Source organism: Stylophora pistillata, chromosome 9, assembly GCF_964205215.1.
Source record: "Stylophora pistillata chromosome 9, jaStyPist1.2, whole genome shotgun sequence".
NCBI lineage: Eukaryota > Metazoa > Cnidaria > Anthozoa > Scleractinia > Pocilloporidae > Stylophora > Stylophora pistillata.
The window spans coordinates 24,382,855-24,400,182 of record NC_142527.1 but is presented as its reverse complement, the minus strand read 5'-3'; the positions used below and the strand labels follow the sequence as shown (position 1 = coordinate 24,400,182).

The window sequence follows — 17,328 nt, the reverse complement described above, 5'->3', positions numbered from 1 at the left end:
TAAGGGTAACCACAGAAAGGTGCGGTGGAACAGGAGGCGAAGCTCTTTATTTCAAAAGTAGTATATCGATGGATTAATCGCTGATGAAGTTACAGCGATTGTCTCACCCCAACACCATTCAACCGAAGTCTACTTTGGTAGCATCACGGAGGTTATTTGCTACCATACGATAACACTTCACAAAAAGGAAGACTAAACTGGGCATCCGTGAAACAATGTGAACACTTACAAAAAAACCCGACTGTTTTAACACCTTTGTAATTTTTCTCAGTGCTAAGTCTGTAATCTTCATACTCCGCGTGCTTTTGATAATTTTCTCCGAATGATATTCTTCTACATTGGTTTTCTGGCTGCTTTGAGCGAAAAAATATGACAGAAAGTAGTTACAAGTAAAGCCTGGGAGTTACACATATCATAAATGCAAATGACAACCACATGCCCGACATTCACAAACGGTTTGCACCGCGTTCGCCCCCTATCGAGTTCGCCCCCTATCGAGTTCGCCCCTTCGAGTTCGCACATAACTTATGCCTTGTTCGCCCCCATACTTTTCGAGTTCGACCCCACCAAGTCGAGTTCGCCCCTTGATTAAGTGATGTCCGGATGAGTTGATTTGTGACGAAGGCTCTAGCAGAATGCGCCAAATGTCAAGTCAGCGGCGACGACCATTTTGAATTTCGGCAATTACTGAAGTTGTGATAATGGAAACCACACTTAAATCAAAACAACATTGTTTAACTTATTATTCGGACTGGAAACGAACACGATAAGTGTTGATCCTAACAACCAAACTCGAGGAGATGCAAACCACACTTTCATCGCATTGTGTTGATCATAACAACAAGACTTGGGAAGATGCAAACCTCGCTTTCATCGCGACAGTCGTTAGCCATGTAATAAATGTGTAGCAGTTTCAATCATACTAACCTCGTTTAGCTTTGATTGTGAAAAAAAGACTGAAGAGTTTACGAAACCACGAATTGATCACGTTTTTGATTATTTAAGACTTAGCTTTCAAGTGATTGTACTCTCAGGCGGCGTCAGAGCTCTATTTTCAATATAGCAAGTTCAATCAGCGTTGAAGCGCAATTTTCCTTCGGGGTTTCGTTCCGCAAATATATATACATGAGTAAAACTCTCTCTTCAGTGAAACAAGTCAGAACAGTACGGCTTATTTTTCAAACAGGAACATACGTGAATAGGTAATTCCCCTTCAGGGGTTTCCGTTCGAAAAATGTATGTAAACTTTGGTGAACGTGCACTCTGTAATTTTATAGGGGTCGCCCAAGAAATGTTCAGTGCAGAGCCATTATTCTACTTTTCAAGCATTTTGTTTCACCACGTTCTAGTTACTTTCGACGTCCTTCTTGGTTCAAGGTCTCTACTGGATGAGATGGAGACCCAAGCACTTTATTCCACATCACATCCCCATAACGAGCTAAAGGAGGATGGTGAAGTCGACACTCATCAATAAAGTCGCGTCGAGTGCATTCGGTAGGTCTTAATTTGTTCCGCGAAAAAATTAAGTTGATAGCTCTGAATGCTACGATTTGTTTCGCATTGAATTTGATTCCTAATAAAACTAAATGACTAAGAACTTTCCTAAACAACTCACTGGAAGATGAAAAGGAAAATAAAATCACTGTTGGATCCGCAGGATTGTAAACATTGACAGTTTATAAACGAAAATGGAGAGGTGTAAATGTTGCCATAAAAATAAACATAATTTTTCGTAAGAATGTAGACGAGACTTTAATTCTAATTCAACCATAGACAGTAAAATTAAAATAAAATATTCATCTCAATTATAAACTTGTGAGAAAGATTGTTGATATTTCGCTCGCTAAACTGTAAATTACAACTACGAAAAAACTCGCATTTGTTAAGAAAGGATTGAAAAATGTTTTTTTTACTATTTAAAACGGAATAATGAAACTTTACGGTTCTGACAGTGGCAAAGAGAAAAAAAAAAAAAATCAAGCAAGGCTTGTTCATACCTCTAGTACCTCGAAATTTATTTAAAGAAATTCGCGAAATATATGACGTCCAACAAATTACTGATGTAAATGAAACCCTGATTTCTGCTAAGTTTGACGCTCATGACAATCTGGAAGACGTCAAAGCAAATTCTTTTCACTCCTCCACTTCAAATTGCACATGAACAATTATATTGGTCAATTATGGTACATGTGCATCGCCGAATGAGGCCTTCGATCAAGCCATCTCCGCGGAAAAACGACAAGATACCATCCATACGTTCGATGGAAAACTTCACCTTTCGACAAACATGGTCCAGAAGCTGGCAGATGCTGGTTTGTCTCATGTTACACTACAATCTCTGTACGAGAAACTCAACATTAACGGCCTCAATGGAGAACTGGTATTGGCGCCATCTGCAAAATCAACTTGTCATTATACATCGAATTCCGCAAGAGAATTCTCTCCGGAGTTTCTCTCCGAAGTTCATTTCCAACTGTCGTAACGGTAAGCAGTCTGAGTCTCAAATGATGACTTATTTTTCAGGAATGTGTACAATCAAAAGACAATGTGAATCCATCTTGAGGATGAACAATTTTTTCCGAGCTGAGGGCATCCGTCGATTAATCGCGCGGACACGGACTCGTCCTCGCGAAAATTAGCCCTTGAGTCAGCGGTATCCTTTAAAACACGTGACCGGATATAAAAGTGTGAGCTAAATTTGCAAAAACCAGAAATAAACCTGGCTGAGTTGATGAAGTAATATCTCGAAAATTAGTGCGGTGACCTACCCTGATTTTTTGTGTACAAATTATTTTCATCATTACTCATTCCTGAGGAAAATTTTTAAAAAAATTATCTGGTGGGAATTTTTTTACATTTTAAGACAGCATTTTCTTAAATAATTCAAGTTCTACTAGATAGTTTTTTTCATACCACGTATACAGGTAGAGAATGTGATGATGTTTAAGAAATTTGAAAAAAAAAACTAGGTCACCGACTTGGTTTTTGAGATGTCTTTCAAAAACTAAGATTTAGAAGGTCTTTTAGCACTACTGTACTGTTGCCGTGGCAACAGATAATGCCTGACGAACCCCCTTAAAAGATTGCCCTAACATAGTCTTATGCATATGTCAAGTTATTATCCTGATGATAAGTTTGACAGTCCTGATATCTTTTACTGATTGGCACTTGCTGTAAATTGTGGAAAACCCTTTCGAGCCTCCTTAATTCTCGTCAGAAGTTTGCCTCCTAAATTACTAAGTTGCCACGAATTCCAAGATTTCGTACCATCCAGTTTCGCTCTAGATTTGGTTTTAAACTAAGGTCTTAAGCAATTTTTTTTTTTAAGACAGAGCAGCCATTGTAAGGTGCGGCGAAAGGCTCGGCGAAATTCGCTATTTCTGAAGTAGTAATCAATGGGTTGATCGCTGATAAGGAAAAATCGATTATCTAAGCCCAAGGCCATTCAACAATTAAATTGCCCTACGCTGACTAGACTTCTATTTCGCCTTAATATTGTACAATTTAACAAAGAGCAGAACTACATGTGGCATCCAGCAAACGATGCAGGCAGCAAAAACAAAATCGATTATTTTGAAAGCTGTTAAATTTTGCATGGCACGAACTCTAATATTCTCGCCTGAGTCAGGAAACTTCTAAAATGCCCCCGAATTGATTTCTGGCTAGTTTGAAAATGAAATTATAGCAAATGGAGACTAATAATAATGGAACTAGAAACGCTGCACATACAATGAACGTAACGCTTTTTTATCCTTTCTTAGTAGTCGAAAGGACGTTATCGAAAAAGGAAGACTCAATGAGATAAACCACACTAAAATAATTACCGCAAAGCATCTCATCTTGCTTGTCCTGATACCGGAAAGAAAACCGAGTCGCAATAAAATGGTCAACTGAAACACAGTGGCCACGGTTGTTTGAATCCACAACATTAATATAATCATAAACAAGTTGCTATAAGTTAATGGCTTAATTTAACATTCGACAACGATCCGGAAAATACTTTATGACATGGCCAATCAAACCATCCCCCGCTGAGGTTAAACACCGGTTGGAAATTGTTCTTAGAGACTCCTTTTCATAGAACAGTCAAAACACAACTGCGTTGCCAGTTACAGCTGCTAAGCCAGAGAAGGAGAACCACACTGATAGTGCAATGGACGCTGCACTACTGAGATGTTCCTGCAGGCAGAAAACTTCCATGCTTATTTGGTGTAAAGCAACAGCAGTAGCCGAGAAATAAGTTTGTGAACAGTCTGACATTTTTAATTGTCTGCCTTCGTTAGGGAAAAGATGTTATTGAATATGAAGCGATGTTGCCTTTTCGTTTCAGTTACATAGGATTATTCACGATTTTCCTCATTTATATATTGACAGGTTCATTCAGTTTATGAGCTTTCTGTTTTAGGAAAGGTACCCATGAAATTAAAAATATCGAAAGTTTTTATGAAAGCATGCTTTGAAACTTACATTTTATGTCATCCTCCGCAGTCCATCAGTGTCAAAACAGCGAGATCCCAATTTATTCGCCAAAATAGAAAAAAAAAAAAATTCAATTGAACTTCCCCTTCGACAGGCAGCTGCTTCCGTCACAAGAAATGCACAAGAAAACGGAAAAAATTAAATACTTTTCAAAACCTATTTTTTCCCACGTAAATCACACATAATTATGGCCAGGGGGTTACTTACTTGCTTGAATCCACTCAAACCAAATGTTAAATTTGAAGCTAATGGGATAAATGTGCTAAGTTTCCAATTCAAAATTGAGCTTAAAAAACGTCTGTAATTTAAGACCCGTGGCAGGTTATGAGCAAGTTAAACAAATTCAAACCGAGGGGGGAGGGGAGGGGGTGGCGGTGGCGGGGTTCACTGAGGAAAAACTGGTTTATTTCAAAAGACATATATAATTAAGATGGCTCCCTATAGGGCAACCAGGTAAGTGCCCAAAAAGGAGATTTGACCAAAGTGGGGACATAATTCGTGCATTATACCAAGAAAAAGCAGATTTAAGAATTAATGCACAGAGAATTTTTAATTAGAATCCAAATCTCTACTTTTCCAAAAAAAATTACAAATGAAAGTTATAGTTCGCCCACCATCTCTCAATTGCAGGCAGAGTCCTGATTCCTTTGAGATGTTCTCAGAGCGCTTTCCTCAGTTATTTTCTATATCTTCAGATAACATACTATTTTGTGCCAACATGCTCGTTTCCAGCTTATCTCAGTCCGCTTGCTCTTCTGCTTTTCATGTTGTTTCCGCATGGTAACCAGCGGAAGCGGATGTACCGAGAGGCTTGGCAGAACTCTTGATTTCGAAAATAACATATAAACGGATTGATTGCTGCTGAAGTAAAAGCGATTGTCTCAACCCAAGGCCACACAACAGAGATCAATAAAACAGAAGAACATGATTAGTTTTAACTAGGTAACTACGAGAGTACCAAAATTGGACTAAGACTGGTTACAAATGCCAGCGAAGTTCACAACAATGCAACATAAATATTATCCTCGTCGTTTACCGGCAAGCTCGAGAAGGAAGACCCACCGAAGACAACCAAACCAATATAATAACTGTGTGACATCTTTTCTTGGATACAATTTCCTGATAACGGGATAGAAACCGAATCGTAATAAATTAAACCGGTCGACAGAAACATAGCGAATACTGAAAACGGTGGCGGTGGATGCGTAAACCCTTAACCCTTTTGTGACGTTGAGAAAAACTTTAAGACATGGATGAGACGAATCAAACATCTGATGACAATCCACACGGGACCTACAAAAAGCCCGACGGAAAAATTTGCTACGGACAAAGAGGCCAAGAAGTGGTAATAGTTTCTTAGAGCAACTATAACGTAACTGCATTTTTAGTCACGGCTGAAATCGAAAACTGGACCGTGACAAGGAGAGCCACACTGAAAGAACAATGGATGCGGCACTGCTGAAAATTTCGAGCGGGCGGCTTTCATTCACAGACCAAGTGGTGTTCAGCTACAGCATGAAAGAAGAAGAAAGTAAGCTTGGAAATGAAATGCTAGAAATTTTCTTGTCCTCTCTACAAAAAAAAAATGTTACTGAAATGAACTAGAATTTTTCTGCATTTTTTGATAGATACTCTATTTATTGACAGGCATGTCTCATTAATCTGAATTCTGAAGCTCCCGAAAACGGCTAAAGAGTTGCAAAGGACATCTCCTCTCTGGGATGTGTTGAAATCTTAATCAATGTCTTAATCTTTCCCTATTGCTCGTTATCGCTGAAGAAGAATCACCGTTACGTTTGATTTCGTAGAAAATAATAAAAAACCAATATGAACAGGAAAGTTTCCCATGACATGCACCTGCTTTTAGCGAGAGGATGTCTACGAGAAAGCCCTTGATTGTAGGAACTCAAATTGTTAGCGACTCCTGGTTAACAGTTCAACGGATTTTGAGCTCATCAAAAAAGTACACGTATTCTTGGTTCAAAAGGCGCGGGTCCGATTCCGAGCAAGTCAGTGGACGGATTTTAAGGAGCCTAATCTGATACTAGACAAGAATGAAGTAGTAATCCCAAAAAATATTTAGTTTTAATTTGTAATAATTTGTCTTCAGGCGTAAATGAAGAAATTCGTTTTGTTTGTTCCTTTCCTCCTTGTACTTTCTCGTTATATGCACATGGCTTGCAGAGTCAAGTACGGCGAAAGGCTCGGAGAAACTATTTATTTCGAAAGTAATATATAAATGGATTGATTTCTAATACAGCAAAAGTGATAGTCTAAATCCAAAGCAGTTTTCCAGCATATCATGGGCCCTTAGCTTGAATTTGTTTAAATTGTAAATTATGCAGAACTCGATGAAATTACCGACTATTTTTTAAGATTAATTTTTAATTCGAAGCTTACTACATTTCTCCCCTTTATTGTTGAATGAGACTACTTACTATGATATTCAGCTTCAAATTAGACATTTGTTTTGGGTAGATTCAAGTGCCCTCTGAGCTGGTCTAAGAGTGTGACACGTTTGGGATCAGCGTTAAAAAAGATCTTTTAGCTAGCGCTGTTGACTTTTATATGTTTTTTTTATGATTCAAGTGCCCCCTGAGCTGGTCTATGAGTATGAAACGTTTGAGATCAGCGTTAAAAAAGAAATCTTTTAGCTGTTGACTTTTATGTTTTTTATTCAAGAGCCCACTGAGCTGGTCTTTGAGTGTAACATGTTTGAGATTAGCGTTTAAAAAAAATCTTCAAGCCGTTTATTTTTGCTGTTATTTCAAATCTTCCTTTTTTAATGTACAAATTAAAGTTGGAGACTGTTTCAACATTATTTATCAACGGTAGGGTCCTGTTTCCTCTACTGAGGTGTCCTCAGAGCTCTGTCTCTTTAACCGCCACATCTCTTGATCTTTCATCTTTCGTACCATCAGCGGTTTCCTGCTGAAAGGTACGGCAGAAGGCCTGGCGGAACTGTTTATTTCGAAAGTAATATGTGAATGGATTGATTGCTGATGAAGTAAATGCGATTGTTTCAACCCAAGGCCACACAGTAAACATCAATGCATTGAATTTATCCGGTCCCCCTTTACCAAAGCATAACAAAGGTCAAGAAACGGCAGAATTAAACTGGGCATCCATGTGATATTATAAGCCCCCAAAACAAAACCGATTGTCTTCATAGCTTTCAAGCTTTGCAGAGAGCGAACTTTAAAATTGTCGTTGTACATTGAAGGTTTTCTCCTGCTCATATTTTAAGAAATTGTTTTTCTGCCGATCTGAAAATAAAAAGATAAGAAAATGAAACTACTAGTAGCGGAATAAAAAATGCAATAAATCCCATCGAAATACACAGAACAGCAACATTTAAAACTTTCTCTTTTGATAAAAGCTCGGTCGTTATATACAACGTCGAGAAAGGACGACCCAATGAAGATAACCACACCAAAACTATCACTGTGTGACACCTTTTTTTGGTTACCATGTCCTGAAATGGAAACCGAGTCGAAATAAAGCGGTCAATAGAAACACAGCAAATGTTGAAAGTGGTGGCGGCGGTTGTGTGAATCCACAATGCCAAAGTAAAATCAAACAAAGTGCTATGAAGTGGTGGCTGAATCCAACATCTGATAGCAATCCAAACAGGATCTATGGCAAGGCCAACGAAAAAGTCCGCTATGGATAACGATGTTAAAAACCGATTGGAAACTGTTCGTAAAGACTTGTTTTTATAGAACAACCACAACATAACCGTGTTTCCACTTACAGCTATAAAACTGCAAAAGGAGAGCCACACTGACAGAACAATGGATGCTGCACTGCTGAGATAAACCTTCGGGTGGCTTTCATTCATGATGGGATCGTTTTTCAGCTGCACAGGAAAGAAATGAAAGTAAATTTGGGATATGCGTGCAACATTTTCGTCCTCTATACAATCCAAACAGATGTTGCAGAAATGTTTTCGCATGAATCATCATCATAATTTATCCAGATATTCCTTTTGTTGACAGGCATGTCATGTATTAATCCCGAAAATGGTAGAAGATTATCTCTATGAAAATGTTACGTACTCTCCATGAATGTCTAAACCTTCCCGAACTCTCACTATCGATAAAGAAAATCACCGATGTGATTGACTTTGTGGGAAATATGAAAAAAAAAAAAAAATTAAAAGGAAAAGTCTTCTTTGACAAGCAGCTGTTTCAGCGACAGGGTGTCTATATGAAACTCTTAATTTTGGGTACTCATATTATTAACGGCCCCTGTTTAAAATTTAACTGCAGTTTAACACTAATCACAAATATCTACAAACTAATCGATTGAGGCCCTAAACTTCTGTAAAAGGTAAATATTTTTTATAAATAGTTTGTATATATTTTAACAATGCTGTTGAAGGACAACATGAACAAATTAAATAATCACAAACAATTCGTGAGGAGGCGTGAGTCTGAATGCACCGAGTCGTATGACCAATTTGAATCTTAATGTTAGTCTGAAGTCCAATCTGACAACAGAAATTCTATCTGTGTCTAGAATTAATTATAAGTATGCCTCCTAAAGTAATTCGTAATACTAATCTGTTATAATTTGTTCTGGCGGTGGTGTGTTCGATCTGGTGGAAATTATTTCTTTAGGAGAATCGCAACTGAGGATATTCTGTGGGTGTACGCTATCTTCACCGCCTCATCGCTTTGGCGGTGTTTTTGGCGGAGCACTTCTTGAGGAGTTTCTCTTTACAGCTGCTTGTGGACCTTTAAAATGAATCGGGTCTGCCGCCCAATTAGCCGTCCACGGATTCCCTTCTCGCAGGTCTTCGTATAACACTATGGCCTCAACAAATAGGAATGAATTATTAGAATAATGAATAAAGATTTGACTTAGACAAGTTGTCTCTATGTCATTGGTGGTTGGCACACAATGAGGGGAACGGAAACGATAATATAAGTGAGAGGGTTTTATCTTTCTGCCTTCTTACACCAGTCACGCAAGCTGGCTTACCCTTATGTCAGGGTACAAGGAAAAATGGACTCATTATTTCTATTATTCTCTCAAGATAAGCACGCAAAAAAGATTCAACTGTTGCCAATTTTTAAAATTCTATAACGTATTGTGCGGAATGTGTTTTCATTCATCAATTTGCAGATTATCCTCTCTTAATCTCACATCCTGCTTCAGACAGTACGTTTGTAGGAGCAAGCTATAGGAAGACGGAAGAGTCGTTAAGAGGTTTTATTACACGACTCGGGCAGTCAGAGGGCCAATAACTAAAATCAACCAATCAAAATGCTCTATTGCCGGTCAATATTCTCTCAGTATTGGACCGGGCACTGTCCCGAATGGTCCCGAATGATACTGCTCTTGTGTCCCTTTGAACTTCAGTCGTATAATAAATCTCTTATTAACCAAGCTTGCTCGGGACCGAACTGGAAGAATATCGGCCCTTGGTCTTTTTTGTACGGACCTCGCTGCGGTCGGTCCGTACTGTCAAGACCTCTGACCGATATTCTCCCAGTACGGCCCTCGTGCTTGGTTAATAAGATATATTGCACTGGTAGCTATATTCATAATAAGCTGATTTACAGCGAGTGTACAAGAAAGTTTGAAAATACAAATTTTCCATACTTCCTACCGACCAGACAGACATTCTTCATTGAAACTGAAATTTCTTTGCACGAGTCGTCATATTAATCTTATGCGGAAATGCAAATGCTTTCGAGAGCTATAAACGCATTACATTAGCCATCCAATGAATTTTTCATTTATTAAACTCCCTAAGGCCGAACGCAAATAAAAGTACAAATTTTGAAGCGATGACAGTGAAAGGACGAAATTCTAGTGGACAGCAAAGGGTACTCTTCAGGTTTAACATGAAACTGGTTCAACGGATCTACGCACGCGTCAAGAATATTTTTGGCCTGGAACTAAAAAAAAATAAAAACTGTCATAGCCATACTGATAATTTATTTTCATCTGAAATATTTCAGAGATATTTTTGGCCTGAAACTGAAAAAAGAAAGATAGTTATAGCCATACTGGAGATCATTTATTTTCGGAATGAAAATGAGTCACACCCATGTATTGTTTTGATTTTTTGTCAAAAGGGGAAATCAAATCAGATACTTAAAAATACATTTGTAGAGGCATATCTTCATTTTTTCGGTGCAGTGTACAAGAGAACTTCCTTGGGTATTCTTTCTACAATTGTACTTTGTTCCCAATCTCTGTTATTCTTAATTTTGGTTAAACTATTTCCTTAATAATTACCTTTAAAACCTTAAGAGCAGCATCTTATTTCTTCTTGCAATATGACCTATGAATCAAATATAAAAGACACGGAAATAGGAAATGAGTGCCAGTCGAAGAAGATTCTGCTCGATAAATGAACTCTCTCTGTTATATTAATGAAATAGGAATAGAGAAAAGTATGAACAATATGCAGAATCGGCCAAGAAGATATCTAGAATATATTTTCAATCTAAAGATACGTTTTGATCTAATTTTCACTTTTCTTTATTTGCGTAAGCTCTAAAAAAGACTATGAATACGAATTACAGTTTCAATTCAAGGGAATAAACTGTCCACACTGGATTGTAATAAGTCTGATCCTTGATTTTCTTTGACTGAAGGTAACGAATGTTGGCTGCCCGGACGAACATCTCAGTCGTGCAGCATCCATCGTTTTATCAGTGTGGTTCTCCTTGTCTGGCTTTGCTACTGTTGCTGGAAATACCGTTGTATTGTGGTTGGTGAAAAACGAGTCTTAACAAACAATTTCCAGCCGTCTCTGAGCCTCGCTTCCCTTGGCGAACTTTTGCCTGGACTTGTTGCGGATCCCTTGATTATGGCTGGATATTTCTCTCAGCCCTCATATAACAGTACAGTGATTGAACATATCTTATGGATTCACTCTACAGCCTGCACATCGTTGAGTTTTTCCTGTGTTTCCGTTGACAGGTTGATCGCCTTTCGGTTCCTTTCCCGCGCTATCAAGAAATTGTAACCAAGAAATGTTATTATAGAGCGATAACTGCGGTTTGGCTTATATCACTGCCGTCTACTTTCTTAATGATGATTGTAAAGAATGAACTAAATAGTGTCATCGTGCAGAACTATGCGGGTTTTTCTTCACCTCTTTAAAATTCTCTTTTCAGTATTTGTGGTAACATTATGCTATATTTTCATTTTTAAAGCAGCCCGAGTACAATACAGAAGAGAAAAGAAGAAAAATGGAAACTCCAATCACCACAAACTCCGAGCTGATAAAAACTTTCAAAGCCATAAAAGCAGTTGGAATCGTTTTGAGTGTTTGTATCATAACATGCTTGCCCTGTTTAATCCTGACTACTGTAAATTATCATTATCATACAAGAGCGTCTAGACAGGGTGATACTAGTGGGTTAAATGTGTTGAATTTCGAATTCAAAATTAGTGTCCAAGTAATACGTGATTTTATACTCGATGCAGGTTGTGCGTATTCCTAATTTTAGTAAACTCAATCAGGGGAGGCCACGTCCACGGCATTTGAAACAATTGCTTAAAAGATGAACTGAATGGGCCATTTACAGATACATCGCGAGTCCAAATTTGACTTGAAAAGAACATCTGCATAAAAGTAATATGATGATTCATGCAAAAGCAATTCACTTTCAGTAACATGTGCTTGTTTTGTAAAGAGGACATGCAAGTTTCAGTTTCCCAAGCTTCCTTTTTTTTCTCTGCTCTAGCTGTATATAATCTTACCATGAATGATAGCCACCCGCAAGAACATTTCAGTTTTGCAGCGTCAATTGTTCTTTCATGGTCGGCTTTTTCGTACAGTTTTGCAGCTTTGACTGGAATCCCCCTCATATTGGGGTTTTTCAAGGAAAACGAGTCTCTACGAGCAATTTCAAATATATGCACTAAATAGAGCTTCAGTTTGTTTCAACATCATCTATTTATGGCAGGCAGATTACTTTCTCCTTAAGCTGTCGTCAGAGCTTTGTCCCTCTAATCGCCATATCTTCAGATCTGAAACCATTTCGCGCCATCAGGTTTCCAGCTGATCTCAGCTCAGTTGTTCTTGGAGGTTACTCGGTGTGTCCACAGGGTTACCAACGAAAGGTACGCCGAAAGACGAAAGTATTATATAAACGAAAGTATTATATAAACGAAAGTATTATATAAACGAAAGTATTATATAAACGAAAGTATTATATAAACGAAAGTATTATATAAACGAAAGTATTATATAAACGAAAGTGTTATACGTCGAAAGTATTATATAAATGGATTGATTGCCGATGAAGTAAGAGAGATTGTCTCAACTCATTTTATCGGGGTAAAATAACAAGTAAACAAACAGCACAACAAAACTTGGCATCTATGTGACAGTGCCAGCACCCAAAACAAAACCGATTGTTTTAATAGCTTTAAAACTTTGCATAGAACGAACTCTAATATCATTTTTGTATATTGTAAGATTTTCTCCTACTAATATTCTTTGAAATTGTTTTGCCGATTCAAAAATACAAAAATAAGAACTTGAGATTACTAATAATGGGACAAAAAAAAATCATAATGCCACCGAAACCATAGCAATGCAAGATTAATATATTCCTCTTCGGACAAAAGCTTACCATGTGCACACAACGTTAGCAAAGGAAAACTCAATAAAAATAGCCACACCAAAATAATGACTGTGTTAAATCTTTCCTTGGTTATGATGGGCTAATAACGGAAAGTAAACAGAATGGCAATACCGGTCGAGAGCAAATGGTGATAGCAGAGGAGGCGGTTGTGTGAATCTACAACCATGTATTGTTACAATGCTTTACTTGGTTGACTCTTGGTAATTTTTATCACCAGTTGTACCTTCACATTCCTTAAAGGCCCATTTTCAACCGAGATGCCTTGCGCGCCCAGATCATTTTTCATATATGAAAAATACGCTATTTTCCTCGAAGTTGCGGAATCGCTTTGATATCTTCTTCCATCTTACTAATTAGGGCTTTCAAAGTTCCATCTTGAATCATGTGTGAACAACAAGCTATCGAAGTATCCATATCAGTAAATAGTTTTTAATTCTTACATGTATGACGGTGAAAAACGTCATTTGAAAAGTTGATGCCGCCGAAGAAGCAGTCTAGAGGAAGGCCGGGTCTGCCCGGCTCGGCAAAGGTTATTCGACTTCGAGATTCTGTGTATGCTTTATGGAGGGCAAGGAAAACAACAATGGGTTTCGGTAACACGACAGACAGTGCTTTTGCAGAAATGTTATTGCATTGTTCCTACGATGGAACTAGAGACTCCGGGGAGATTTTTTCGAGGTGAGAATAATTATTTGACAGATTTTTACTTGAGATCCTGAGATATGTATGTAAGCGATCTCATTTGTACAAGTCATTACTCTATAATTGAAATGCGTAAAGTAAATCCGTTTTGGCCAATACTGGTTATTTGTTTATATTTTATTTAGTGTTGAAGCCGGACAATTTCCTTCAACATCAAGTAAGCCTTGTACAAGTTTTATACACAGACTCGATTTATGATTTTTCAGTCTCAAATAATTAGCTGCAAATTTGAATACTGTGTTCTTCACCAAATCTTTGTTTTTCTTTTTAATAGTGTTTGTGAATGACTATCAGAGTTCGCCATTTCACAATAGCGCGATTCCAAAACAAAGACAAACGACTGCAAAGGATCTCGGATGAAAATGGGCCTTTAAATTCTATGATTTTCTTCGGCAGTGTCCTAGTTATCCAGTTGCTTTGTATGGAGCCAACCTTTAGAAGATGTTTGGAAAAAGAATGAAAAATGGTTTTCACTTTCCCCAGAAACTGTATGATGCAATGTCCCATTTGTAATTGAAAACGCCCTTAGGAAATTCAGCATCGACTCAGCGATCCCGGCGGGAATGATTAGGTCAATCCAAATGCTTTTTAGAAAGTGTTGTTGGAGTAGTTTTCAAACTTCAAATGTTAATTTACCTGTTATTTCCACCTTCCATGTTGAGGGAGAAGAATCCTAGGATTGCTCAAAGATTTTACTTCCCTCAAGTGTAGTCACCATTATGGACTGGTAGAATGCTGTGACAACGGTGATTTCTGTCATTTAGTCAATACGATCAGTTGCACGAATTAAATCAGTTTGAATTCGGGAGACTGGCCGCACAGACAAAATTTAGTCGCAGCGACAAAGGTTCGGCATGTCATACGAGGCGATTGTTGCCGTGTAGAGTCCGGTAGCAACTTATTTCTTAACGTGTCCTAACTTTCGAACATTTAATTTTGTTTCATCACGATCTCTTCGCATTCATCGTCTTTCTTTGTATAATATTTTCTATTACCTGGGATGGAAACCTAAGCGTTCCCGTTACTGCATCGAAAGTGCACCATCCTCAATCTGAGAAAAAAAAGGGAACGGAGCGATAAAAAACGCAAGTTCTAGAGTAGATATCTACGAAAATCGCCGCTTAACAAAAGCGTAAAGTCGTTTTTCTTCTCTCAATTTATTAGATTGAAACTGTTTAAGCTTCGGTTATATAAGAGTGTTCCTGATACGTCTTTATAACAGCAATATTGACATATCTGACAAACAACCAATAATCGGTAATGGGCCTTAGACGCAGGCAAAATTACGTATTATGAACGCCAAGCCGGCTTGTTTTAAAAGAAGATCCTTTTTCCTCCGCTTAAATAGTCCTCAGAGTTTTGTCTCCCTAGTACCTAAGTTGCCATAAGTCCCAATGTTTTGTTCCATTCGATTTCGATTTCTCTCTGGTTTTGCATTTTTTTCGTGAACACAGGGTATCCAATGGAAGGTGCGGCGAAAGGCTCGACGAAATTCACTATTTCTGAAGTAGTTAATCAATGGATTGATCGCTGATGAAGTAAAAGCGATTGCCTCAACCCAAGGCCACACAAGAAATTTAATTTCCCTATTCTTACATCGATTTACCTTGATATAAAAGTTAAACAACAATAGCACCACGCTGGGAATCCATGTGATGGTGTAGGCACCTAAAACAAAACCGACTGTTTTGATAGCTTTATAATTTTGCATAGTACGAACTTTTACACCGGAGTCAGGGGGTCCTTCAGCTTCCAAAACTCTTCTGTATTGTTTTCTGGCTAATTTGTAAATGAAAATATAGCAGAAGGAGATCACTATTAACGGAAAAACAAACGCTGTGCATACCATGGCTGTAACTAGTAGTATTCGATCCTCCCCTGGTCGAAAGAACAATAACGGAAAAGGAAGACTCACTGAGATAAACCACACTGAAATAATGACGACAAAACATCTCCTCTTACTTAAAATGTTCCGATAACGTAAAGGAAACCGAATCGCAATAAACCGATCGATTGAAACACAGCACGAGTTCAAAGTAGTGGCTGCGGTTGTATGCGCCCACAGAACTAATGTCATCCTAAACAAATTATTATAGACGGAAGGTTGAATCCAAAATCGAGTGACAATCCAAAAAGGATCAATGGCAAGGCCCACCAAACCATCTGCAAAGGATAACGAGGCCAAAAACCGATTGGAAATTGTTCGTAAAGACCCGTTTTTGTAGAACAGCCACAACACGACTGCCTTTCCAGTTACAGCGGCTAAACCAGACAAGGAGAACCACACTGATAGAACGATGGAGGCTGTACTGCTGAGATATTTGTCCGAGCAGTTTAAAGTTTCCATCCTAAGTTGGTGTAAAGCAACAGCAGAAGTCCAGCGAGAAATAGGTCTGAAAACAGTCTGAAACTTTCACTTGCTTGACCTCGTTAGGGGACAGATGTTACTGCGATGTTTTTTCTTCCTTTTTTGCATAGAATTATTCAAAGCTTTCCTTTTCAATATGCAGTTTACAATTGACAGGTACGCCTAATTTTTCTGCCGTCAAATTGGGTAAAGGTGCGCGTGAAATTATGAATATCCCAAAGTTTTTGAAAACATGCTTTGAAACTTTAATTCTTATTTTAATCTTCTTCATTCCATCAATGCAAAACCCAGCAAGGTCTCCATCTATTTGCAGCGATTTATTGAAAACCAATAATACTTTCTCCCCGACCGACAGCTGCTTTTGAGTAAGGAGCTGCAAGAAAAAACACAAATCATCATTAACTACTAGTTTAAATGCTTCTAATAACCTCTTTTCCTTACTAATCTCAGAATTGGTCAGACTCGTGGACTGGCTCAGTGGGCAACCAAACCAAACTTCAATGGGATAAATGTGTTGAGTTTCGAATTCAAAATAATCTTAAAATAGTCAGTAATTTTATACGTGTTGCTGGTAATACGGAATTTTAAACAACTGCTTTGTTGAAAAAAGACATAAATAATTAAAGCATCTTATTTATTTCAAATTTTCACCCGTAAGGAGCACAATGGTTTATGATAATTTACCGACACATTATTTGTCTAAATTTGATTGAAACTTTCAATTTCTATGCCTATCAGGTCTCTAAAGAGATACAGTAGAATGGCGCTGTAAACTGTGTGTCGATAGATAGATAAATCGTTTATTAAAAAGAAACACCTCGCAGTCCGAAGACTGAATTACGTGTATAATATACAATACAAGAAACAAAATTCATAGTTAAAATGGTTTGATAATCTTAATAATAAAAATATACAAATCTAATAAAAAAGTTTCACTTAGGATGATCTTGTGTTAAAAAAATATACATACTTAAACATATATATTTACATCCTTAGGCTATGGCTAACAATAAAGGATTTTTTAAAACGATCAGTCTTGCACACTGGCACGTTAAAATTTCTATTGCTGCGCAGCTGCCTGTGGTGCTCAGCTTTAGGTGGGAGCAGACCTGCGAGTTTGTGATTAATGTCAAGAACAATGTCATTAAAAAGATCAAACGA

General features: G+C 37.8%; 1 pseudogene across 1 annotated transcript; it reads right to left on the bottom strand.

The window, feature by feature from the left end:
- Nucleotides 1-7,206: 7,206 nt before the first annotated feature.
- On the bottom strand, nt 7,207-8,722 carry LOC148723977 (histamine H2 receptor-like; annotated as a pseudogene). The gene is made up of 2 exons (XR_015991862.1): nt 8,538-8,722; nt 7,207-8,338 (listed from the first exon to the last, which is right to left on the bottom strand). The product of XR_015991862.1 is annotated as a histamine H2 receptor-like (transcript).
- Between the last annotated feature and the right edge of the window lie 8,606 nt (nt 8,723-17,328).